Genomic DNA, 26269 nt, shown 5'->3' with positions numbered 1-26269 from the left:
ATTGTTGCGGCCCACTTTTGGTATATGAGGCCCATTGGTGCGGCCCATTGATACAGCCCACTTGATGTATACGAGGCCCAATGGTGCGGCCCATTAATGCGGCCCACTTGATGTATATGAGGCCCATTGTGATGTATTCAAGGCCTATGGGATGTGGCCCGATATGATGTATGTAAGGCCCTTGTATGAGGCCCATGGTGATGCATTTGTGACCCTTGAGAGAGGCCCATTGTGATGTATATTAAGCCCTTGCGTAAAGGCCCATTATTTTGTATACGAGGCCCTCGCATGAGGCCCATTATATTGTGTATGAGGCATTTGTGCATAGCCCAATGGGATGTGTATTGGGCCCTTAAGTGAGGCCATGGGCCCACTATATGTTAGGCTCTATGTGGGCCACTCCTTGGGAGCAATGTTGGTTAAATGTTCACATTGTGACCTTCCCTTAGGCCTTGTTAAGCCCATTCTCATTATTCTCTAAGTGGGTTAACCCAAATCATTAGGCCCCATTGATATTGCATGGTCAATCATTGCATTAGACGGATGACTCTGTGCTACCGAATTTGTCATATCCATGGTCGAGGGCCAATCTTTATATTATGGTTCAGATCGGTTGATCATCTATGGACCCTACCTTGCTTATAGGACGATTATCGAGGAGGATTATTGATGTCAATTATCGATGCCGATTATCGATACCAATTATAAGTACGTGTTAGTATAACATCCTGATACATACCCATATGCATCATCTGCATCTTGTGATGAGGCGTGGTTGACCATTGCAAATGCCTTCTGGCAAGTTGTTCATGGGACTCCCTGATAGGTGGTGTTGTCCCTCATAAGCGTATGGTACGCATGGGATTAATGCATGAGTGGATTGTATGACTCATGCATCTTGTATTGTGTGACGTTATTACTATACGCCCTAGTGACATCAGGGTCCTGGCTTCCATAGGCACATCGTGGAGAGCTGGATTGGATGCCAAAAATATTGTTATTAGCATCGGGGCACCATAGATGTCCCTGGGTGAAAATTCCTAAACCCGATGGTACCAAAGGATAACTCCAACGTTGAGACTGAGTGGATACATGAGTGCACGAGAACTGAATACCATGAGGCCGCGTCTCCCACTGTGTCGTGGTCGATTGGAAGGGGGTGTGCCGTACCCACCTGAGGGTTGGGGGTATTATTAGGCTGAGTATGACCAGCTCGTAAATAGGTCCGTTATCAACGTGTCGGATAGGTACTGGCAGGCTATTGGCAAGGCGGATAGTGAGGTTTCTTACGCTCACTTGGACTGTGCGCTTGGGAAAGGGGCAGTGTCATTTAGAGTATATTAAACCCCGGTGATTATCCTGAGTGAGAATTGTACTGATATTTGGTGCTCTAGTGATGAGCTGCATTGATATATGGATTCAAATGAGGATTGGTATGCTTGAGTTGCATCTCGCATCGCATGGCCTTGTTATGGCCAATATCATTCATGCCTTGCATCGCATGGCCTTGATATGGTCGATAGCATTCTTACCTTGCATCGCATAGCCTTGTTACGGCTGATAGTTTTCATGGATTCACCAGCATATTTCGCATTACTCTAATAATGCATTCTGAGCACGCTTATATTGCGCACACACTCTCACCACACTCTAAGCTTTTCGTAAGCTTATGCACAACCATTGCATGTAAGTGACGTTAGGACGCCGTAGCAGCATTAAGCTTGGAGCGTACAGCTGACTTCTAAAGCTTTTGATTATCGATATTGTATTTCCCATACGCATTGTACTCAAAGCTTTTGATCTTAGTGGATTTTGTGATGGTGTCTTGGTTATTGTTCATGAGTTATGCTTATCGTTATGCTTATTACGACTCAAATTCATGTTAAAAATTCTCCTTATAGGATCCTAAGATTGGAACCTGGTATATGGATGTCAGGAGCCGAGAATGGGGTACTATGGAGGCCGTCGGCGCCGGATTCAGCGATCGAAAATTTTGTCAGCCCGGTTTCTGAGTTTGAGGCATGACATTTTACCTATAGGTTCGGTCTCTATACTCTAGAGGAGGCTTAAGATCATGTTCTTCATTAATAGGAGCTTTGAATGCTCATGAGTGATGAATCACAATGAAAAGAACATGAATCTCATGTGGATAAAGTCTAGGATGAGTGATTTGAGCTTGAGACAACCTAGGGACTCTGAAATACCTAAATCTATACTTTTTACAAATTTATGAGTCCTATATTTATAGAGAAAAGGGCCCAACAGATATATAACAGCTAGTTATCGATGCTACCGAGTGAACCTTTGGTAGTACCGAAATATAGACGATGGTACTGAATTATCGCTCGATGGTACCGAATTAGATCCTAAAGTTTGCTGGACAATTTTTGTTACTTTCGGTGGTACCGAAAGTTGTTCATGAAATTGTGGTTTGCACCGCACTAGTAGAAGTATGGAACTGTTCTTATAGTCCTAGAGAGGGGTGAATAGGACTTTTTAAATGATTATACCAAATAAAAACTTCTATTGCCTAACTTAAATGATTTACAAATAAACTTAGTAAGGCAATGTAACTCTAGTAGCTTCCAAGCCAGTTAGAGGTTCCAATCACATAGGCAGCTTAAGATATACCAATGGAGCAATTAACCTATATCATTGTGAGCTTTTGTGTAGGAAGTGTTTCCTATTAATCAAATAGCATTCATTCAGTCATGTATAAGAATTTAAACATTCAAGCATATATACGCATGATTAATTAGATGCGCAAATGACAAACCCAAACACAAGCATATATAGTAGTTCGGCTACATGCCTACTCCACTCCCAACATCCACACTCAATCCCAGAGTGCACCGGATTTCACTATTGATGGTTTTAAAATAGGTTCACCAACAACCTTTACATTCCTACACTAAGGACACCAATTTATGTTCTCCGCAAGAGCAAAGGTCCTACACCTAGAACCCTTGTTTGGCCCACCGGCCAAGGTCCCACACAAGGCACCCACCGTTTAGTCCCACCGGCCAAGGTCCCACATGAGGCACCTAAGTTTAGGCCCACCGGCCAAGGTCCCACATAAGGAACAAATATGGACTTGGGATTAGCTTAGAATAGATGACCTAGGTGGGTTTTCCTATTTTGGTTAGGATCATTTATTTACAATGTTTAAGATCGTAGAAGAAATCCTTTATCTTTAATTCGGCTTCGTTGCTTCTGATCCAGTTGTGTCGCCGTTCTTCATTTGTTAAGAACTCATCCGACTTCAAGACACAACTAGTCACGTAATTAACAAACATGAGTGTAAATAAGTGCACTAACAATCTCCCCCTTTGTAAGCCCCGTATCCTAGATCGTACCGTTCCATGGACTTCCGCGGTCTTCTCGGTTGGATTCCGACAACCTTCGACCCTTAACAGGCATTTGCGCGTGACCCTGTGTCACATGTCGTCAACCTGAATCGACTTAAACCAAGACTTGTACCATTGCGACCACGCCGTCACCGCGGTTCCGATGCCGTGTCTCATGCACCGATCCGATACTCTGGCCAGGAGATGTGGGCCAGCGTTCAGTGCGAGAAAAATGCCGCGAGTGCGAATTTTGAGAGAATCTCTACGACCTGTCACCTCAATCAATCAATCACTCAATCCCATCATGTCAAGTACACATCACCTTTCACCTATTCCCAAGCAACCCCAAAGTCAAAAAAAAAGTTCTCACACACCCATGCCTTTCTTACACCAAGCAATCACAAAAGTCAAAATGTCTCTTACACATCCATCACCCACCACATCTATCACCCACCTCTCTCTCTCTCTCTCTCTCTCTCTCTCTCTCTCTCTCTCTCTCTCTCTCTCTCTCTCTTTACAACCCTCTCTCTCCCATTTTTCAACTCATTCCTAGTAACCTAAAAACAATCCCACGTCCAAGCCTCTCCCATCTCTCCCAAGCTACAAGTGTGGCCCACTTCCTACCCTCCTCATCTCCCATCTCAACCATCCAAACTCCATCTCCTCCGTCGAGATCGAAGCTAAGGAGCAAAGGAAGCCAAGGGAGCAAGAAGAAAGCAGTGGGTGATCTTAGATTTTGTTTTTCATTCTTTTTTTTATTTAAGGGTCCATATATGTGAGACCCACCTTGATGTATGTTTGAATACAAGAGGGGCCTATAGTGGCGGTGCCCCTCCACCCTCTCCGTTCTCTCTCTCTCTCTCTCTCTCTCTCTCTCTCTCTCTCTCTCTCTCTCTCTCTGTCTCTCCATTATTTTTTCTTTGTGTATGATGGCCTATGGCCCACTTGATGCATGATCCACGCCATCCATTGATGTGGCCCCACTGTTTTCATGGCTGGTACGTGCCATGGGAAAAACACCAAAAAAATTAGGCTAATCCAAAACAGGTGGGCCATGTGGGACCCACCTTGATGAAGTGTTCATCCACACCGTCCGTCCAAGGGCGCTGGACACAAATGAACAAGGGTGTGGCTGACATTGAAGTGTCAACTATTAGGGGGTGTGCTAACAATGGAGTGTGCTGACAATAGGGTCCATAGGACCCATCCACGTCCTCCACCCTATTAATGGACTACACCTTGATGTGTGTTTCATCCAAACCATCCACCACCTCTAACGGTGGGGCCACGTCCAGGTGGGGCCCTCCTCCCAAATCCATAGTTCACTGGCAGAATGAATGGAGGTACCTCGTTTCAACGGTGGGCCCCCATAACTCACGTGGTAGACTGTGTGAAAGATACCTCACTTCAACGCTGAGGTCTTGGCATCCATCCCTAGTGGCGGTGGCAATAGTGAAGTGTCAGCTGGCATAGGGTCCATAGGACCCATCTATACCGTCCTTCCATTTAGATGGGCCCACCACAATGTGTGCTACGTGGGACTCACCCCACGTGTGGGGCGTCCTTGATGAATGTACTCTCCAGGCCGTCCAGGGCCTGAACGTTATTTATTTATTTTTTAAAATATACTATTATATTATATATATATATATGTGTGTGTGTGTGTTGGTGTGCCCTACGTGGGACCCACCTCTGCCATTTGAAGTGCAGTAAGCTGCATGCACGGCAGCTATGTAGTTGCTCCTCTTGTCAGCAGTCAGCCTGTAGGCCCCACATGATGTACGTGCCTTATCTGCACCGTCCACGGTTTGGATGGTGGGGCCCACCATGATGCATGTGTTGCATCCATACCGCCCAACCATTTATGAGATCATTTTATGGCATGGGAGAATGAGTGAATCAGATCTAAAGTTCAAGTGACCCACCATCTAAATAATGGACTGTGACATCCACCGTTCAACTTCTAAGGGCAGCAGTAGTTTCCTATTTAGTTGATATTTGTTTTCATTTCCTCCATCCCTATGTTAACTTGTGAATAGGTTAGATCTCAAAGTACATAACGGTGGGCCCGATTGATATACCTGAGGCCCATTGGATCGGCCCATTTGACTCGGCCCATTTGATTGGCTCATTTGACTTAGCCCATTTGACTCGGCCCATTTAAATCGGCCCATTTGATCAGCCCATTTAATTCGGCCCACCTTAATATATATGAGGCCCATATGATTAGACCCATCTTGATGTAGTTATGGCCCATCCATTAAGGCCCACCTGATATACATAAGGCCCATGTTATGCAGCCCATCTGTTGTATCTAAGGCTCATGGGTCGAGGCCCAATTGGATGTACACAAGTCCATTACAATGTGTGACCCTACCATGGTTTGAGTAATGATGTTTATGGCGGCCGTGCCTTGGGAGCAATGATGGTTTGACGTCCACATTAAAAGAATAATGTTGGTTAAATGTCCGCATTATAATTCTCCTTAGGGCCTATTATTAGGCCCATACTTATAGGCCGCCTAGGCCCATCTACGTGATGAACATAATCCATCACTATATAATATGTTTAGTATAGTTCCATAATCATGATCATATGCATCATATGTGTGCTTGATATGCGAAATGACTGATCATAGCATATGTCTTCGGGTAGATTGTTTATGGGCTGCCAGATAAGCGACATTGCCCTACATGAGCGCACGATACGCGAAGGACTGCTGCATGACTGGATAGTATGATTCATGCATTTTGCATTGTGTGACATAGTTACTGTACACCCTAGCGACATCAGGGCCATAGCCTCCACAGGCGTATCATGGTTGGCAGGATTGGATACCAAAAATCTTGTTCTACATGGGGTGCTATAGATATACCTAGGTGAAAGTCTCTAAACCCTTATGGTACCAGGAGGTTGCTCCAACGTCTAAACTGAGTGAGTGCATAAGCGCTGAGTACCGATTACCAGACGGCCATGCTTTCCACTGTGTCATGGTCCGTTGGAAGGGGGTGCGGCCTTACCCACCCGAGAAGAGGGGGCAAAGCTAGGCTGAGTTTGACCAGATCAAGGAATGGGTCCACTATCGACAAGCTGAGCCCGATATTGGCAGGCGGATAGTGAGGTCTCTTCCACTCACCTTATTGGGGTGATGGGGCGGCAATCTAATTAGAGTGTACTAGACCCCGGTGATATTCCAGAGTTGAGCTGTATTGATATGTGGACTTAGATGAGGATTCGTATGCTTGAGTTGCATCTCGCATTGCATGGCCTTGGTATGGCCGAAATCATTCATGACTTGCATCACACGGCCTTGGTACGTCTTATAGTAATCATGGATTCATCAGCATATTTCACATTACTCTGATACTGCATAGCTGTATTACTACCTTATACACACACTTACACCACCCTCTAAGCTTTTCATAAGCTTATGCACGATCATTGCATGCAGGTGACGTTAGACCGCAGCAGTGCTAAGGCAAGAGGGCATAGCAAATCATCTAAGAGCTTCTTGTCCATTATCATTGTATTTCCCTTTATGTTCATTGTACTTGTAAAGTTTTTGATCATAGTGAAAATGTGATGGAGTTTTTTATTGTTGTTTGTGGGTTATGCCTTTGGTTATGCTTATAACGAATCAAACTGAGGTTAAAAATCCTCCTCGTAACATCCCAAGATCGGAACCTGGCGAATGGGCGCTGGGAGCCGAGAATGGGGTTCTACGGAGGCTGTCGGTGCCAAATTTGGCAATCGGGAATTTTGTGAGCCCGGTTTTCGAGTTTGGGGCGTGACATCCTTTGTCAATTACGTAACAAAAATAACCTAACCTACTACCATGTCATGGTTCATACCAATGACATACCAAAACAATAAAGATTACATATCAAAAATAAAATTTACAACTCCAGTGTTGACATGTAAACAAAAATCATGATGCTCCCCCTTAGTGTTTACCAACACTAACCCGTAAAAGGGAAACAACCAATTTCTGCAAGAAACAAACATTGTTTTGGTGGGTAGGTTTCTTCTCCCCCTTTTTGTCAGTTACTTGTAAAGAGTTAATCAAGAAATATTCCAATAACATTTAAGAATAGATAAAACAGAGGGTAAGAGAACATATATTGATATAAGCATAAAGATCATCATCCAGGCAAGGAATATATTATCATAAGCAGGCAACTCATATGTTAGATAGAAAGATAGTAAATATAGAGGGAATTTAACATGAGCAAAAACTTCATCAAAATTACTACCCCAAGATTGGGTAGATTAAGCCATTATCCAAAAACTAAATAAGAGCCCTTAAGGGCATACAAAAACCAACATATCAAACTAAATTATCTAGTTTTAACAACACAGCAACAGAACTTCATCTAGAAGATCCACCTCCATGTGGAGTGATACAAGTGCGCCGAGATAGAAGCAACTCCGTGATATGCTCCCTAGTATGTTGAAGAGCGTCAAGACGCAATTTAATGCTAGAGAGCCTGTTTTCACATTGTCGGAGATGGGCTTTAATATTCAATTGTCCGTTAAAGAGAAGAAAAATTGGATCGTTTTGGCAAAGATGGCACCCCGTGCTGACTGACAGAGGACTCGGTGCAGGCAGTGGAGTATGATACGAATCCTAACCAATAGCCAAGGGAGTATCTTGAGCTTCATCGCCGCTCCTGTATTCCTGATTTTTCTTCAGTGTAGTTGCAAACACATTTAGTTGAATTAAAGTTTCTTTGGTGAAGCACACGGCAAGATATACCGTATCATGAGTAGGTGGCAACCAAAGAAATTTTGAGAGTTTGCAGATGACACTAGGGAAAGGAAGGCTAGTATAATGATTGCCCTTGACTACTTGGATCAATTGTTTTAGGATAAGAGTGGGTAGACAGATCTCAATCCCCTGAAGGATGTCATACAGGATATTCATAACAAAATGAGATATCATATCTCCAGAAACTTCACATGGGTATGCATTTATACTTAGAATGCTATGCATCACTTTCATGGTTGAGTCCAAATGAGATGAATGGAGGAAGTTCCATTTGTTCCGGGGAATTGTGGAGCCATCACACAAAGCTCAAGTTACTTCTCCCCGACTCCCAAATGATTCAAAGGACGATCAGTTAGGGGAGTGTGTGTGACTTTGAGATGCAATAGTTGGCTCAGCATTGAAGAAGTAATCTCCTCAACTTTGTTCATGTAGTTAAGGCTGATTGATGGAGAATCATCCTCTGTGTCATGATAGGAGTTTAAAAACTAATGAATGAGATCATATTGGATCTCTCCTCCAAAATACAGCAGGTTATCCCACCCAATTGATCCTGTGTAAAGATCAATCTCATATGGTTCAAAAGGAGGGATTTGATCACTCTATCATGGACAACTTTGTTTGACATAACCATTTTAGTCGGATTTGAATATGAGTGATTATTTCCTCTAGAGGAATTTTCTCCTCTCACAAGAGCCTTGCCCTTGTCTCTAACCATTGTTGTGCTGTGATCATATATTTAAAGCCATTAATGGAAAGATTAACAATATGCATATGAAATTTCATATATAATTTTTGATATACCAAGAAAAGCAGATGAAATGTTTTAGTAAGTTGCGTATGCAACTTTAGATATTTTTATCAAAAGTACCAACTATGAATTTACCAATAAAACAAAAGACTGGATACTTATAATTCCCTTGAAAAATCATATATGAATGATTGATGCATCGATATACCAAAATAAGTGTCCAGTTGTAAAACAAACAAATACAAAAATAATCCTGATACATAGATAATCTAAGAAGATCTATTAGCAGTATTTTCTTCATAACATGATAGATGTGCCGCAATTTGTTCCATCGAGTGTTGGAGTGAGTAGAGCTTCTCTTCCATTAACTTCATCATCTCACCAAGTTTTGATTGATCCTCCAAGAGTTGCATGAGAGCATTCTTCTGAGGTGTAGAAATTATAGGAGCTGGGGTTGGTGAATGGGTATCTAGGCCTTCTTTAACCATTTCATCTTCTTTTCCCAGAAGATCTTCTTCTACTGATATTGGATTATCAGTATCATTCACAGCAGAGAGATTCATTTTCCTAATACTATTCTCATTGATTTATGGGGTTGATATGGATTCCCCTTTAGGCACCCTGAATCTACATTAATGGGCCAGCTTGCATAGCAAATGGCCAAAAGGTAATGCTGTGAAGTTAGACTCAAAACTTGAAACTATTTCATCGTATATCAGAGTAGGTAGACACAATGATTCCCCTTTACTGATATGATATAAAGTTTCCACCATGAATGGTGTAAGCTCAGTGTGATTTCCGTATCTAGGATAGATGTTGGAAATGCAAATCAAATGGAGTATACGATAATCATTTCACATATTTGTGGCCCATAGTGCATTCCCATGATGCCAAGGACATTCTTCCCACTGCACAAAAATTTTTTCCAAACAGCTCTTTTTGCTTCAGCAGGTAGGTTTAATTTAGTGGGTTGTTTGGAGCACAACTATATTCCTATAAGGGTTGAAATGCGATATGGGGTGATTTTGATTTTACGGCCCTCGCAGTCAACTTCAAAATCCATAGATAGAGAGCAAAGAGATGAGAATGATCGAACTAAGGTTTCGTTCACTGGCCCTCCAAATGACAGAACTTTCAACCATCCTTGTTGTGAAAGAATTTCCTGAACTTTGAATTTTTTAAGACATTTACATTTACTTTTCTTTCACAAACAATTCTTCTCTTCTAAAATCTAGCAGCAATGGGGCGATAGAATCAGGAATTGAAGAAGATGAAGGTCTAAATGATTGGTTAGAAGATCGTCCACGCTTTGGAACGCAGAGTTTTTACCTAGTTCCGGTTGGACCTTCAGTGTCATGATTCCTCTAGGATCTGTTTTCTCTAGGCGGTTATGACTCCATTTGGGAAAAATGAAGTGAAATGAAGGACGGACCTATCAAGAGAAGACAAACCTAAGACAAATGATCCTATTTTTAGATGTATTAAGAAAGCACTAAAAAGTACCTTGATTTTTTGCTTTGTATAGAAGTGGGCATTGAGGGTTTTAAGTAGTTTCACACGACTTGATTTCGATGGCACCGAAGGTAGGTTCGGTGTTACTGAAATATCCCCGAGATTTAGAATTTTCTACAACAAATTTCCTAGTATACATTCCAAAAATATTTAGAGGCCAGAAATCCTCAAATTTATCAGTTTGACTTGTCATAAGGCTTAATCCTTTTGTTTGACTTTAATGCTTATATAGGAGGCATGATCCTTAGATATACAATATAGCTCGAGTCGACCACTGATGTCGCTTTTCAATATTTTTGAGGAGATGATGTGATGTGAGCAAGTAGATTGCATATTTGGCTCTCATCCTTCATTTTTATGTGTTTTTCCTTCTATTTTGTTCTTTATGTTGGGAATGGTTGTGGTGGTAGATGCCATAAGTGACTTATGGTCATCATCACTTTTGGACTCACTATTCTCAGAATTGGAGACATTTGTGTCATCCCATGTGGCTGCCATGGCTTTTCCTTTTGTTTTCTTTACTGGATATTCAGTGGATATGTGTCCAAATTTTTGGCAGTTATTGCATTGGAGATCTTTGGACTTTCTAAAGGATTTTCTCATCTGGCGTTTGTCGTCCAATTGTTTCTCCTTAAAGGACTTACCAGGGTTCTTGTTAAAGAATTTTTTGAACCTTTTAGCTAGGAGAGCCACTTCCTCATCATCTTTTTCATTTTCATTTTCTTCATCCTCCACTATAGTTTTGGAGGTTTTGAGGACATTGTGTTTTAATTTTGTGGGCGGTTTGAAATGTAGCTTAAAGGTTTGTAATGATCCCACTAGTTCTTCAACTTTCATCTCATCAATGTTCCTACATTCCTCTATTGTGGTGACTTTAGAGTTGACCTTTTCGGTAGGGATCTTAACATTTTCCTATAGATTTTGGGTACGAGAACTTTTTCACCTAGTCCTCCCATAAATTTGCATACGACATTCAATTTTGTGAAAAATTCCATGAAGGTTTCATGTTCTTCCATTCTTTCGAATTGGGAGGTTAGCAACTGTAGCATTGATCTTTTTACTGTGTTAATTCCTTTATGGGTGGTTTGCAATAAATCTCATGCTTCTTTCAAAGTTCCACACATACTGATTTGATTGAACACTTCTTGTGAAACTCCACGATAAATAGCATTCATGGCTTTAGCTTCATGAAATTTCATTTCTTTATCATATGTAGTCCATTTCTCTTTTGGTTTTGGTTTAGAGACAGTTGTATTGTTGTTAGTACCACTTGTTCAGTTGGAGGTACATATCCCTTCTCAACAACTTCCCAAACTTCAATATCCAAGGCTTGTAGAAAATATGCATCCTGGACTTCCAATAAGAGTAATTTGAGCCATGAAAGAGAGGAGGCCGAGAGATAGCTAGTCCTTCTTTACTCATTATTCCAACTTCTTATTTGGATCTTCCTCTAGGTTGTTAAGCCTTTCAAGAGGAACCCACTTTGATACCAATTGAAATTGCAGTTTGCACCGCACTAGTAAAAGTATGGAACTATTCTTATAGTCCTAGAGGGGGGTGAATAGGACTTTTCAAATAATTGTACCAACTAAAAAATTTTATTGTCTAACTTAAATGATTAACAAATAAACTTAGCAAGGCAATATAACTCTAGTGGCTTCCAAGCCAGTTAGAGGGTCCAATCACATAGGCAGCTTAAGACATACCAACGGAGCAACTAGCCTATATCATAGTGAGCTTTTGTGTGGGAAGTTCTTCCTATTAATCAAATAACATTCATTCAAGCATATATAAGCATGATTAATTAGATGCGCAAATGAAAAACCCAAATGCAAGTATATATAGTGGTTCAACTACGTGCCTACTCCACTCCCAACATCCACACTCAATCCCAGAGTACACCGGATTTCACTATTAATGATTTTAAAATAGGTTCACCAATTTATACTCTCTGCAAGAGTAAAAGTCATACACCTAGAACCCACGTTTAGGCCCACCGGCCAAGGTCCCCCACAAGGCATCATTATCAAATGGGGGCCCAACGGTTTGGAATAGCCTAACAAGGGAAAGATGAGTATTACTAGCATCAATGGGGGCCCAATAGTTCGGGATAACCTAACAAGGGAAAAATGGTATCATCAATGAGGGGCCCAACGGTTTAGGGTAAGCCCAATAAGAGGAGATGAGAATGGGTCTAACAACGAACCTTAGGGAGATACACGATGGGGACATTTAACTACCATTTACCACGTGGACATTTAACCACCATTGCTCCCAAGGTGCTGTCCATTTGGGATTTGAATCCAACTCTCTATGGGGCTCACAACCCTTATACAAGTCAGGGAAAAAATGGATGGACATCTTGTATGTAATACTTACATCATGATGAGTATCATAAGGTAGCCCCATGGTGGGCATCTAGCCCATAAATCAAGGTGGGCCTCACAATGCAATGGGGCTCACGGCCTTAGAGCAATGGATGAATGGTGTGAATATAACACATACATCATGGTGGAATCACTCATCATAATTGGGCCTCATATAAGGGCCACATATACATCACTTGGGCCTCATACAAGGGCCACATATACTTCACTATGGGCCTTAAATACGGGCCACATATACATCACAATGGGCCTCACACAAGGCCACATATACATCACATTGGGCCCCATATACGGGCCGCCTGTACATCACAATGGACCACATCCCATGGCCTCGAATACATCACAATGGCCACATCCCATGGGCCTTGAATACATCACATTGAGCCTCATACCTGGGCCTCAAATACATCAAAATGGGCCTCATTACATGGGCTGCATATACATCACATTGGGCCCCATACTCGGGCCGTAAATACATTATAATGTGCAACATCTATGGTCCTCAAATACGTCATAATAGGCCACATCCATGGTCCTCAAATACTTCACAACGGGCCACATCCATGGGCCTCGAATAAATCTCAAATAAGCCCCATACATGTGCCTCACATACATCGCATTGGGCCTCACTTAAGGGCCTCATATACATCCAGTGGGCCCTACATGCCACAGGCGAGCTTGCAGGTAGTAAAAATGGACAGACAGCATGGATTATAAAACACATACATCATGGTGGTCCCCACCATCCAGACCACAGGACGGTGTGGATATACAATACATGAGGTGGGCACCACCTCCTGGACACACAGCATAGATAAGACACTTCATCACGGTAGGCCCCAGGTAATTTAGATAGCTTGGATCATGCATCAGGGCCATTCCACCGTCTAGCTAGCTGGCTGGTGGAGATACAACACAGATATCAGGGTGGAGTCCACGTCCCTTTGCTGGACGGGCGGTTTAGATATAACACATATCGTATGATCAGACCCATAGAAACTGCTGATGTTAATACATGTGGGTCCCACTGTCCAGACCGCTGGATGGTGCAGATGAAATTTATACGTCAGGTGGGTCCCACAGATATACGGTGTGGATGAAATCCATAGGACAGGTGGTGGATCCACGTCCAGCATTGGACGGCTTGGATTAAAATACTTACATTACAATGGTACAACGTCCAGATGCTGGACTGGATGGACGACGTAAATACAGAATATATATATATATAAGGTGGGCCCCACCAGTACCGTCCAGATGGATGGTGTGGAGATTACATACATCATGGTAGGGCGTCCATGTGATGGATGGCTGGAGATTACATACTCATCACAGTGGAATCCACCATCCAGCACACTGGACGGTGTGGATTTCCACATACATTAGGTGGGTCCCACGTGGGGCCCACCAAACATACATACATACATATATATATGTGATATTATATATTATAATATATATATATATTATTTATTTATTATTATTTAAAAGGAACAGTCCAGCGTCCAGAGGACTAGACGATGCGGGCTGCTACACATGCAACAGGCCCCACCGTCCATGATCCCATGGACAGCGTGGATTAAATCCATACATCATGGTGGGGCCCACGTGGGTAGCCCACCAGGTTAAGATCGAGCTGATATTTGTATTTCACCTCCGTCCAGGTCTATCCAAATGGACAGCAAGATGGAACCTGCTGGACAGGGCTGGACGTTGGATACAACGCATGCATGATAGGTCCCACTTGGAGGGACAGCGTGGATGAAAACCCCTGCATCGAGTTAGGCCATCAACAAGGAAAGGGAGAGAGAGAGAGAGAGAGAGAGAGAGAGAGAGAGATCAAATCGTGTGGTGGAGGGAGCTCTGCCACTATGAGCTCCCTAGCCATACAATATATATATCAAGATGGGTCCCAATGATATGTGGGCCCTTAAATCAGCAACTCAAGGTGGAAATCCTAAAATCACCCACCTTAGATCTTGGACTTCTTCTACCAATGTGTTTTAGAGCTCCAAGGGATGAGATTTAATAGTTGAAATTGATTTTGGAGGGTCAGATGATGCGATTGGGGGGTAGGAAGTGGGCCATACCTAGCTTCTCCTCCCTTGGAATGCTTGGATGTTTCTTTCCTTGGGGTTACTAAAAAGGCCAAGCTATATGTCCTAGATGGGGGGGCGGGGTGAATAGGACTATAGCAATTTTAAAATAATAACAGTGAAATTTAAACAATTAAAGGAAAGATAGCACTATAAACAATTCACAATACTGAAATGAAAAGCAACTTCAAAAGTATGAGTATTAAGAGATTGATACAAATGTTGTTCTGAGGACAACCTTACACCAAAAACTAAGGTTTATGGTAGAACAACGTAATTCCTAGAAAGGTCTTTATATCAAAAACTCATACTTAATACAGAGGATTAAATAAATAGCAAGGAATTGAAATCTAAGTTATTACAACATTCACTACAATGCTTGAAATGTAAAAGATTACAACATTATTATCCATAAATACATCTCACAAACTTGAATGATAAAAGATATAGAAAATATATCACACATCCAAACACAAAGAATTATAGTGGTTCGCCTGTGTGTACACCAACCGTAAAACAACCGCCACACAGCTATTCCACTCCTAATATCCTCACACAGTGGATATTAGCGTTCACTATCAAAATAGGTTTTTCTCAGGTTCACCAAAAACCCTCACAATTGTGTCTTTCAAATGGGCTTACACAATTCAAAAACTCCACTCTCTGAGTTTTCTGGCTCTCCTCAGATAACCAACACAATAGATTTTTCTGGCATAATCTCAAAACAAACCAAAAATAGAAGATTTACAAAAATGTAAAATACCTGGATATTCTCCTTTTATTGCAGCCCGAAAGAACCAAATCAGAGTAGAAGTTCAAATAGAGAAGTTCAATGTCCAATACTCACTTTGAAATAGTTCTAGGTTCTAATTGATTTTAAATTAAATCAAGTTGGGCGGCTAGCTCTATTTGATTTTGATTCCAAGAAGTGGAATATCACAATTCCTCTTTCAAATCAGATTGGAATGCAAAAACAAAATCAAATATAAAAAGCTAATAAAAGAGAATATTAAATGAGCACAATATAGCTTAAGAAGGTTACAAACTTATCTCTCAGAGTGATGCCTTGATTTTACTTGAATTGAATATCAAACTCTGAAAATCATGCTCTATTTATAAGTGCAGAAATCGTACCTTCGACTGGTCCTGTGGACACTACAACTGGTCGTAAGTCGAACTGATTTCTGAAATTTTAAGCGCGATCGGATAAAACCGTTCCACGACTGGTCGTAGGCCATCCACGACTGGTTGTGACCTATCCACGACTGGTCGTGCAATGCCTGGAATAGTTGCTGGAGTTCAAGTCGTAGCTACAAGACTGGTCGAGGACGAGTCGTGCACTGTGAACACGACTGGTTGAGCAGTCTCCAGGACTAGTCATGGCTCAACAAAAAATTCCAAAATTTTACAACAAACTTTGGACTGGTCGAGGAATTTCTAGGACTGGTTGAGTCAGTGCTATGACTAGTCGAACAAAGTCTAGGACTAGTCTAAGAACAGACCAGAACACTTATAAAGTAAGCAATTGAATTATGTATCTGAAATGACCTACCCTAAGGTAAATCTAAGGTCTTTCATACCTTGTTAGTAATGAACATTGAACCTTCTTTTTCTTCAGATATTGGATGATCTTTGAAGTTCATAAATCTTGAGTTCTTGACACATGATGAAGCATGAACTTGAGATTTTTGGAAGCTTAAATCCGTAGTTCTTGAATTGTACTTCACCTTGAGTCTTGAACATGATCTCGTCTTTCGATGTAGTTTTAAAACTCTGAACAATGTACTGATCTTGCAGTTCTTGAAGCATTGTCCTTGTACATGTTATGCATTGCCTTGACCATATATATATATATATATATATATGCCAGTGTGCTACATAAGACACAAATTGTGGTTTTGGTACTACAAAATTTAACAACTAAAGGAGCAAGAGACCATAGCACTTACAATCTCCCCCTTTGTCAAATTTGTGACAAAACACACTCCATAGTAACATAACCAATACAAATAAAGAATCATGCAGCAGTTATCAAAAGAAACCAGCATCAACACTACTCCCCCTTACTCAACTCCTCCCCCTTTCACACGGAAAGAAAGAAAAAACTACATATCTACCATATCCACATATCCACAACATGCCAAACTTCTCCCCCGTTTTGTCACAATATGACAAAGGAAGAAATCAATATATGGAGAACACAAAAGGAATAAGGGAGCAGATAATTCAAGATATAAGCAAATAATGTTCAAATATATAAATAACCAACATGAACCAAGTTCATCCAAATTCAGTCTAACAAACTGAAAGAAAGTAATGTATTAAAAGAGTTATTATAAACCAAATAAAAATTTAATTAGATCCAGAAGAAGGAGCAGGAATAGATGGATCAATTTGGTGTAAACCCTTATTAATGTGCCTCATATATTTGCGCATATAAGCAAATTGAGAATCTTGGGTTACATGTATTTGAGTCACCTATTCCTCAAGAGAATGTAACCTCTCAGTAAAAACAGAAGGCTGATAGTCAGGGTCAGCCTCAGAATCTGATTCAAGCTCATTAAAGATATCATCCATATTAACATCATCAAGAGGTAAACCACCACCTTCTTCTTCATTCACTGCTTCAGCTTCACCAACACCCACATTCACTTGGCCATCAGCCAATCTTAAGTTCATCTTGTTTATATTTTTGTTGTTGAAGATGAGGTGTTGAATGGGTGCCACTCCAACAGGCATACCAACTAGCATGTGAGTAGCTAACACAGTCATAAGATATGCAAATGGAATATCGTTGTGGCCAGGATGGAGACGGAATTGGATAATAGAATGATAGATTAATTAAGGAAGACAGACCTTAACACCAGAAATGATGGAATTCAAAATTCGAACCATAAAAGCAGTGAGTTCGGTTTTATTACCAGACCTAGGAAAGACATTTGAAATAAAAATCTTATGAAGGACTTTATATCTGGGTAACAAAAATCTTGAAGCAAGCGCATTACCATTCTGACTCCATTGCACATCTATATTGCATAATGCCCTAGTCAGCATACGTTTTTCTGATTCAAATGGTTTCTCAACTAGAGAACTAATAGGAATACCCTCATCATTAACGAGTAAGTCCATTACGCCAAATATTAGATGACGATCAACTTCAAATGGGCCTTCTCTAGTAGCAATTTTAAAAGTTAAATTTTTTTTAGAGAAATCAGAAATGCATGCAAACATAGCTTGCATAATAGATCAATATGCCGGCCCACCCCAATGTAGAATGTTATCCCATCCTACAGATTGGAGAAGTGAAAAGAGATTAAAAGGAGCAAGATATGCAATATCTACAAGTCGCCCAACTATCACATTGCGCAACCGCAAATCCTGCACATAGGAGGGATCATCTTTGGATGACCGAAGCTGACGTCGTGTGATAGGTGTCAATCTAGAAGATGATGCACCGCAAGAAGTTTTCTTTTTACCTCTAGCATCCATTTACAACTAAGAAATGAAGGAATAAAGAGGTTGTAAAAGATGTAGAGTGGGTTTCTTCAAAATCAGATTTTAGAGAAGAAAACCCTAAAAACTTCAAGAAAACTTAAAATCAAACACTCCAGGAAAGAAAATGAAGTGATTAGAGCATGAATCTATAAGAAAAACTGAAATAATGCACTAACCTTAATGAATCAAGAAGATGGGTACGACAAGTCATGCTACGACCCGTTGGAGAGCAAAGAGGAAATGAGGAAGAAAGAGTTTTTTCCCAAATTAATGTGATCCAGCACGCTACATGACTAGTCGTGGGACGTCCTCGACCGATCGTACCACGACTGGTCGAGTACGTCCTCGACTGGTCGTGTACACACAATGACATGCATTTTTCACATAATTTTAAAATTTAAATAAATAAATTACAAATATATATTTACTATAATATACAAATGCATGAATAATAAAATTAAATTGAACATTCCAAGATCACATTTTAATTTATTAAACCTGCTTTTATCGAGCGGTTTAGTGAAAATGTCAGCAAGTTGAGTCTCGGTCGGAATGTATTCCAATGAAATTGTCTTTTCTTCCACTAATTCACAAATGTAGTGATATCTAATGTCAATATGCTTAGTTCATGAATTCTAGATTAGATTTTTAGATATATTAATTGCACTGAAATTATCACAATATAAAACCATTGAATCCTGTGCAATTCTATAATCATTTAATATTCTATTCATCCATACCAGTTGAGTACAAGCATTTCCAGCTACGATGTATTCAGCCTCAGTAGTAGATAGCGATATGGAACTTTGTTTCTTGCTAAACCAAGAGACTAAATAGTTCTCAATATAGAAACAACCACCACTGGTTGATTTCCTATCATCGATATTACCAGCCCAATCAGCATCTGTGTACCCAGCCAACTGAACACTAGTATCATGTGGATACCAGAGACTCAGATTTGCTAAACTTGCGACATATTGGATAATTCACTTAACAATAGTTAAATGTGATTCTTTGGGTCAGACTAATATCTAGCACAAATTCCAGTGCTAAAAGCAATATCAGGTCTACTTGCAGTTAAATAAAGTAAACTGCCAATCATACTACGATATAATTTAGGATCCACACTTTTACCTATAAAGTCTTTTGATAGTCTTAATGTTGTACTCATAGGAGTATCAAAAAATTTCCCTTTCTCAAATCCGAACTTTTTAATTAAGTTCAGAGCATATTTGGTTTGAGAAATAAAAATACCATCAGGTTATTCTACTTGCAACTCTAGGAAATAATTCAATTCCCCAACCATTCTCATTTCGAACTTAGATTTCATTAAATCTACAAACTCAACAGTCATATTAGTACAGGTAGATCCATAAATAATGTCATTAACATAGATCTGTACCATTAAGATATGACTGTTATGTTTCTTAACAATAAAAGTCCTATCAACACTTCCCATTAGAAAATTATGACTTAATAGAAACTTAGTCAATTTTTCGTACCATGCCCCGAGAGCTTGTTTCAAACCATAGAGAACCTTTTTTAGGCGATAGACATGATCAACATTCTTAGGGTCTTCAAACCCCATTGGTTGTTCAACATATACTTCTTCATGCAGATCGCCATTTAAAAATGCGTTCTTTACGTCCATTAGATATATTTTGATCTTTCTAAAGCTCACAATGGATATAAATAATCTGATTGATTCAAGACGAGCTATTGGGGCAAAGGTTTCATGAAAATAGATGCCTTCAATTTGAGTGTACTCTTGTACAACCAGTCTTGCCTTGTTTCGAATTATATTACCAAATTCATCAGACTTATTTTTGAAAATTCATTTAGTTTAGATAATATGTTTATCTTTAGGTCTAGGAACAAGATACCAAATATCATTTCTAATAAATTGATTAAGCTCATCTTGCATCGCAACTATTCATTTTTCGTCAGTAAGAGCTTCTTCTACGTTTGCCGGTTCGATCTGAGATGTAAAGCACACGTAATTACATATATCTTCTAGTTTTCTACGAGTGCGCACACCAGTGAGAGGGTTTCCAAGAATTTGAGTGGTTGGATGATCTTTGACAATCCTCGGTTCAGAGTTATTTTGACTTGGTGAAGTATCTGGTTTGTCAATTAAGAGAACTTTATCACTATCTTAACTTAAGGCAGGTGTATTCAAGTGATCATCAATGACCACATTGATGGACTCTTGAATTACACCAGTCCTCTTATTTAGTACTTGATACACTCGACTGTTCAAAGCATATCCTAAAAAGATAACTTCATCACTTTTGGTGTCAAACTTACCAAGATTTTCACGGTCGCGTAAAATATAGCACTTGCTGCCAAAAACTCGAAAGTATTTGACAGTAGGCTTCTTATCAAACCACATTTCATAAGCAGCTTTATTATATGACTTACTTGTATAAACCTGGTTGATTATATAGCATGCAGTATTCACAGCTTCAGCCCAAAGATTTTAAGGGAGCTTCATGCTATTCAACATTACATTAGCCATTTCTTGAAGCCTCTATTTTTCCTTTCAACAACAGCATTTTATTGTAGTGTTTTGGGTGCCGAGAATTCATGTGATATTCCCTGATTGCTACAGAATTTCTCAAAACTGCTATTCTCGAATTTTGATCCATGATCACTACGGATCTTACTGACTTAAGAACCTTTTTCAGTTTGGATCCATTTAAGAACTTTTTTTACTTCATCAAGGGTTTCTGATTTATCCCTTAAGAAGGTTACCCACGTGAATCTTGTAAAATCATCTACAATTATTAGTATGTATGTTTTACCACCTCGACTCTCTGTTCTGGTTGGTCCTATAAGATCCATGTGAAGAAGTTTGAGAGGTTTGGATATGGCTTTGAAGTCTACCTTTTTGTGAGTACTCCTAGTTTGTTTGCCAATCTGGCATTCGCCACATATTTTGTCTAATTTCTGTAATTTAAGTAGACCTCTTATCAGTTCTCGTTTGCTTAATTTATACAAATTGTGGTAATATACATGTCCAAGGCGTTTATGCCATAATTCGGTTTCATCAGTATGGACCATGTAATACGATTGATTAATTGAGCTAGCATCACTTACTATGTAGCTGTTTTTAGAAGTTTTGTGACCAGTTAATATTAGAGAATCGTGTTTATTCAAGATTTCACTGCCAAGATTGGAAAATTTTACACTGTGATTTTTATCGCATATTTGAGATATGTTTAACAAGTTATGTTTTAACCCTTTAACATATAAAACATTCTCAAATAAAGGGAGGTTAGAAATCTAAACCATACCTTGGCCAATAATACTGCAGTTGCTACCATCACCAAATGTGACTGAACCATCAGTCATGTCTTTAAGAGTGGTGAACAGACCTTTGTCACCAGTCATGTGTCTTGAGCATCCACTATCTAGGTACCACTTTGAATGGCTTGATGCTTTGAAAGTCGTGTGGGCAACCAAGCAAGTAACCTTAGGAACCCATTTCATAACTGTTTTGAGTTTAGGAGTATAGTTGGTCTTCTTGTATTTGTAGTTGTTGTAAGAATGACCTACTGAGTTAGATTTTAAGAGCTCCTTAAGTAGATTGACTATTTTCTCAGCTAAAGGGTTTTGGTTCTGATTTTTATAGTTGATATGGTTGCATTTGGGTTTCAAAGATTGAAAAGTTTTAGCATTTTTAGAAAAATTTAGCTTTGAACTATTCCCTTTTGAGTTTGAAGATTCTCATTTCACAAACTTAGGAGGAGTATACTTCTATTTAGGAGGAACATTTTTATCGTATCCCAAATCGGATCGGTTGCCACATTTTCTGGATCCAGACAATAGCTTTTCTAACTTTGAATCACCTTGGGCATACCTCCATGTATCCTTTAAACTCAAAAGCGAAGAGACTTCAAGTTTAAGTTTTTCATTTTGAGATTTAAGATTTTCAATAAGGGGGGTTTTGAAATCTAAATCGCATTTCAATTTTTCAAAATAATCTGAAATGTGGGATTTTTCTAAAATAAGAGAATCAAAATTTTCTTTAAGTTTTAAAAACTTTTCTTTTTGAAGTTTTAATTTAACAGCAATTTTACAACTTTCCTTGTATAGGGCATTATAAGTGTCTTGAAGATCTTCATTTTCATGATCACTATTCAAATTTTCTTCACTAGTTGTATCATCATAATCTGAAAAAGTGAACTTGGATAGAGTCATAAAGGCTTTGACTTCATTACCCGACTTGGTTTTAGAATCTTCTGATTCAGAAGAGGCTTCAGAGCCAGAAGATTCATCCCAAGTAGCCAACATACCTTTCCTTTTAGGTTTGTCCTTTTTAAGACACTTGTTTGCTAAATGCCCATATTCTTGGCAGTTGTAACATTGACTATCTTTTAAAGATTTCCAAGTTTTAGATTTAGATCTTTTCTTATCATTAGATTTTTAAAAATCAGCTCTCTGTTTACTTTTGAAATTTTTGTAAAACTTTTTAACTAAAAGGGCCATATTATCTTCGGAATTTTCTAAATCAGAATTATTATTTTCTTGAGAAACATTTTTAGAAGATTTAAGCGCAATTGATTTTCCTTTAGGAGCTTTAAAAGATAACTCATAAGTCTGTAAAGAACCATTCAGTCAATGTGGCTTGCCAAACGCTCTCATCCATGGATTTTAAGAAAATTCTCATCCTACCTTTCCAATAGGCATAATTGGAGCCATCAAATGGTGGAGGCCTAGTGACTGAAATGCTATCAAAATTTGACATCATATAAATAGCTTAGATCGATTAGCTCAGGAAATTAATCCAAAAAGAAATAACAATTAAAACGAGCTATTATGCTCTAATACCACTTGAAAAGGCCAAGCTATATGTCCTAGAGGGGGGGGTGAATAGGATTATGCCAAATTTAAAATAACAATAGTGGAATTTAAACAATTACAGGAAAGATTTCACTGTAAACAATTCACAATACTAAAATGAAAAGCAACCTCAAAAGTATGAGTAGTGAGTGATTGATACAACCAAGGTTTATGGTAGGACAACCTAATTCCTCGAAAGGTCTTTGTATCAAAAACTCAAACTTATTACAAAAGATTAAATAAATAGCAAGGAATTGAAATCTAAGTTATTACAACATTCCCCACAATGCTTGAAATGTAAAAGATTACAACATTCACATCCACAAATACATTCCACAAACTTGAATGATAAAAGATATAGAAAATAAATCACACATCTAAACACAAAGAATTATAGTGGTTCACCTGTGTGTACATCAACTGTTAAACAATAGCCACACAACTACTCCACTCCTAATATCCTCAGTGGATATTAGCGTTCACTATCAAATAGGTTTTTCTCAGGTTCACCAAAAACCCTCACAATTGTGTCTTTCAAATGGGCTTACACAATTCAAAAACCCCACTCTTTGAGTTTTCTGGTTCTCCTCAGATAACCAACACAATGAGATTTTTCTGGCTTAATCTTAAAACAAACCAAAAATAGAAGATTTACACAAATGTAAAATACCAGGATATTCTCCTTTTGTTGCAGCTCGGAAGAACCAAATCGAAGTAGAAGTTCGAATAGAGAAGTTCAATGTCCAATACTCACTTTGAAATGGTTCTAGGTTCTAATTAATTATAAATTAAATCAAGTCGGGCTAGCTCTATTTGATTTTGATTCCAAGAAGTGGAATATCACAATTCCTCTTTCAAATCAGATTGGAATGTAGAAACAAAATCAAATATAAAAAGCTAATAAAAAGAGAATATTAAATGAGGACAATAAACTTTAAGAAGTTTACAAACTTATCTCTCAAAGTGATGCCTTGATTTTACTTGAATTGAATATCAAACTCTGAAAATCGTACTCTATTTACAAGTGCAGAAATCATACCTTCAACTAGTCCTAAGGACACTACGAGTGGTCGTAGGTCGAACTGATTTTTGAAATTTTGAGCGCGATTGGATAAAACCGTTCCACGACTGGTCGTAGGCCATCCACGACTGGTCGTGAGACCTCCACGACTGGTCATGACCTGTCCACGACTGGTTGTGTAGTGCCTGGAATAGTTGCTGGAGTTCGAGTCGTAGCTGCAAGACTTGTCGAGGACGAGTCGTGCACTATTCACATGACTGGTCGAGTAGTCTCCAGGACCGGTCGTGGCTCAACAAAAAATTTCAAAAATTTACAATAAACTTAATATTGGTCAAGGAATTTCTTAGACTGGTCAAGCCAGTGTTACGACTAGTCGAACAGAGTCCAGGAATAGTCTAAGAACAGACCAAAACACTTATAAAGTAAGCAATTGAATTACGTATCCGAAATGACCTACCCTAAGGTCAATCTAAGGTCTTTCATACCTTGTTAGTAATGAACATTGAACCTTCTTTTTCTTCAGATATTGGATGATCTTTGAAGTTCATGAAGCTTGAGTTCTTGACACATGATGAAGCATGAACTTGAGATTTTTGGAAGCTTGAATCCATAGTTCTTGAGTTGTACTTCACCTTGAGTCTTGACCATGATCTCGCCTTTCGATGTAGTTTTAAAACTCTGAACAATGTACTTTTTCTGGTTAGCTTGTTAGTACACCCCACTGTCAGTTCACACATCACTGTTAGCCACCCCCACTAGGGAATCGATACCAAGACCTCAGTGTTGAAAAGAGGTATCTTTCACTCAGTCTACCACTTGAGCTATGGATCAGGGTGTTTGAACAATGTACTTGATCTTGTAGTTCTTGAAGCATTGTCCTTGTAGATGTTATACATTGCCTTGACCATATACACACACACACACACACATACACACACACACACACACACACACACACACACACACACACACACACACCAGTGTGCTACACAAGACACAAATTGTGGTTTTGGCACTACAAAATTTGACAACCAAAGTAACAAGAGACCATAGCACTTACATTTACTTGGAAAAATGGTAGAAAGAATGAGAGAGAAAGGAGATGTAAGGAGAGAGGGATGGGTGATGGATTGAGTGATTGATGATGGGTGATGGGTGGTACGGGTTGTGTGATAGAGAGTTAACTTGGGGGAATGGTTTGTGTACTTGGGGATGGGATAGATGATTAGTTGTACTTTGATTAATTGATGTGATGGGTTGTAGAGATTCTCTCAGAATTCGCAACGTGAGGCGTTTCCTCAAAATATACGCGGGCCCACAGCTCCTAGCCTAGGTATCGCATCGATGCGCGAGACGCAGCGTTAAAACTGCGGCAACGATGCGGTTATAATGGTACATGTCTCGGGCTGAGTCGACTCAGATCACAGGATGGGACTTAGGGTCGCACGCAAATGCCGATTATAGGTCGCGGGCTGTCGAAATTCGATGGGAGGATCACGCAAGCCTACGAAATGGTACAGACTAGGATACGGGTCTTACATTCACGATCTAGAAAAACCTTGCATATAATATACCTATAAAAGTGACCAAGGTTATGGGAGATGGTTGAATCTCTAACGAAGGTTATGAGTGAGTTTTCTGAGAGATTCAACTGATGGATACACTATAGTATGATTAAGATCAAGGATATACCTATAGGTTTGGTCTCAATACTGTAGTGAAGGCTTGAGATCATGTTCTTCATAAGTTTGAGTTTTGAATGCTCTTAAGATGATGAATCACAATGAAGAGAATATGAATCTCATATGAATAGAGTCTAGTTAGGCTAAGATAAGCTTGGGTTGCACTAGGGACTCTTAATAGCCTTAGTCCATGCTTTTTGCAAGTTCCTACAAGCCATTTTTATACATAAAAGCTTTTGACAGATAGAAAATGGCTATAAAATGGCTAGTTTACAATGCTACCGAAGCGACCTTCTGTACCACCAAACTTACTTTGGTAGTACCGAATTATCTATCGGTAGTTCCAAATTAAATTCCCAAGTTACTGA

This window comes from Magnolia sinica, chromosome 9 (assembly GCF_029962835.1).
Source record: "Magnolia sinica isolate HGM2019 chromosome 9, MsV1, whole genome shotgun sequence".
In the NCBI taxonomy this organism is placed as follows: domain Eukaryota; kingdom Viridiplantae; phylum Streptophyta; class Magnoliopsida; order Magnoliales; family Magnoliaceae; genus Magnolia; species Magnolia sinica.
Note: the sequence above shows the minus strand (reverse complement) of the source record.